Source organism: Elephantulus edwardii, unplaced genomic scaffold (assembly GCF_000299155.1).
Source record: "Elephantulus edwardii isolate Elephantulus edwardi_28Jun2011 unplaced genomic scaffold, EleEdw1.0 scaffold00212, whole genome shotgun sequence".
NCBI lineage: Eukaryota > Metazoa > Chordata > Mammalia > Macroscelidea > Macroscelididae > Elephantulus > Elephantulus edwardii.
In genome coordinates this window covers 1074310-1076801 of record NW_006399962.1, presented here as the reverse complement: position 1 = coordinate 1076801, position 2492 = coordinate 1074310, and the positions used below count along the sequence as shown (strand labels likewise).

Sequence of the window (2492 nt, the reverse complement as noted above, 5' to 3'; positions counted from 1 at the left end):
GATATTTTAGGGTATCTGGAAGAGTTTCTTAAATTTTTTCATACAAAGAAACATGCACACAGCTTTTCAAAAAAGTAAAAAATATAATTTAATCAATTGAATAGTAAATCATGGAGTTAAAAAAAATTTCCAAAGAGCATATATATATATTATGCTATTCATCTCAGAGGACTCATAGCTCCCAACTGAATGCACATTTCCAATAGGATCCAAGCCTTTGTCATCCTCCATGTATGTTCCATCAGAGCTATCAGAAGGAGAGAGTTCAAAGGAAAAACCAGCTCTGTAATCAGTATCTGGTGAAATCAAGTTATTTCCAGAAGCATGTTTGGTAAATTCATTTCTGTCAAATACACTTATATACATCAATTCATCTGTTTTAATGAAAGATCTTTCATTTTCCTTGGGAGAATTGAATATAGCCTCTGGTTCTTTGACATGCTTTTCTTTGAGAGAAATTTCCTCTGGAGTTGTCTGAGTTCTGTTAGTCTTCAATATCTATAAAATCATCACTAAAATCTTCACTTAAATCATTCTTATCAGAAGATGTCAAAGAAGACAAAGAAATATCCACGTTATCCCTTAGATATCTAATTTTAGCACTGTTCTTTATAGTTCGGCCATTCTTGGTCCTTTTCAGTAGTTCAGTCATTAACCAAAATTGTAGCATGTCCCTGTACACATTTGTCAGCAGGTGCATCTTTGTTACCATTGATTGTGATATTTGCAGCAAATGGAGGTCTGCTTGATTTCAGTAAAGAAGGATGAACCATCCTATACCCCAATGTGGAAGTTACACTGGGACCATTCTGTAAAGCCAACTTCTTTCCACCTGCAGGATAATGCTTATTAAAGCCATAACTTAAATTTTCATTTCAGTTGAATACTTCTGCCTGCGGAAGCAGGAGTGGCATCCACTTCCTAAACAACATGCCTCCAGAAATTCTATGAACTTTGAAAAATGTTGACGGTCATAGAAAGGCTTCACGCCTTTTGTTCCTAAGGTTGCTATGAGTTGTGCTCGACTCAAAGGCAATCAAACAAATAAAACAAACTTTGGGAATTTCTTGCTAATATACTTGACCTTGGAGACACTCTAATAGTTCTGATAGGGCTTACTAAGATCTACATCTCTATTGAAAGAATGAGATCTATTTGTAGATGAAGGTGGAATGAATGAATTCGGAGTGGAGTGTGAAAAACTTTGTGACCTTACCATTTTTTCCCCCCACAAGTAGTAGATTTAATATTGTCTGGGGATTGTGCTAAGCTTTCTCCAGAACTACTTCTGGTGGCACAGGAGTTTGCTCTAAGCCTTTGCATACTACCAGCTGACTGATTTCCATAAAATCCATTCAAATGAGATTTTGGAGCACTGACTAAAGAGTATGCAGTCTTTCCTAATAATGTACTTTTGGTGAATTTACCCAAATTTGATGGTCTAAATAAAGACTTCTGGCTTACCTTCCCTGTAGATGACACAAGGATAGTTGATAGCTTTGTTATTTTTTACTTGAGTACAGAAAGACTTTTTATGTCATCTTTTTTTCTACTTGTAACAAACATTCCTTGAGTAGCATCATCTTTTTCAGTTTCAATTAGTTTCTCATGCAAATTGTTAGTGTTGTTAAGCTTTCCAGCACTTTGATTGTGGAGAGTTGGTATTTACTTGCTTCTCTCCAATTAAATGAATGTAACAATGAACAGGCATTACTTTTGACATTGCTCCTCTTGGAAATTGCTACCACGTTAGTCAGTGTGGCATTTGGCATTGGCTGAAGTACACTTCTTACAGATTTTGTTCCTCACTTAGGCAACTTTGAACCCAAGAATGTCTTGGTTTGTGTTTTTTCTTCCATGAACTAATAAGTACATTTGTCCTTAAAGATTGATTGAATCTTGCAAAGGTTGCCTGCCTCTTTGGCCGTGGCCTGACCATACCGGGAGGGATGGACAGTGTAGCCAAGGTCCTGCAGATGTCTGCAGCGAACCCACAGCCTGAGGAATGCAGGACATGTGGGGCTCTGCACCACATTCGTGGCCGCCCCCACATCTTCTTTATAAACACTCTTCCACTGTAACTTTCAACTAGAGTAATGATTTTTCTTAATTTTATTTAGTGTTTGGTATGTATTTGCTTTTAATGAAATATCTTTTCTTAATTTTTTTAAAAATGGTTAGAATACAAGTGAGACATATACATTGGATACATTGGGTTGTTGTTTCTTGAGACTTTGCAAATGAGCAGAAAGTAGTACATGCAGTACAGGGCCATGAGATTCTTTCTGGAAGGGCCAGAAAGAGTGAGTATAGCATAGGCCCACCCAGCCCCAGACTAGAAAGCAGATAAATAGCCTGTAGCCAACCCCATTGTACCTCTAGAGCCACACCAGCAGCAGGAGTTTCATTTATCAGTTATTGACTCACTGACTTTACTCACAGTTATGGTAATGAGAATGGAGTTTATTAGGGAAATAAGTTGGAGAGTGGGA

At 37.3% G+C, this 2492-nt stretch overlaps 1 pseudogene; it reads right to left on the bottom strand.

Annotated features, from left to right (window-relative positions):
• Positions 1-108: 108 nt before the first annotated feature.
• On the bottom strand, positions 109-1859 carry LOC102868868 (annotated as a pseudogene).
• Between the last annotated feature and the right edge of the window lie 633 nt (positions 1860-2492).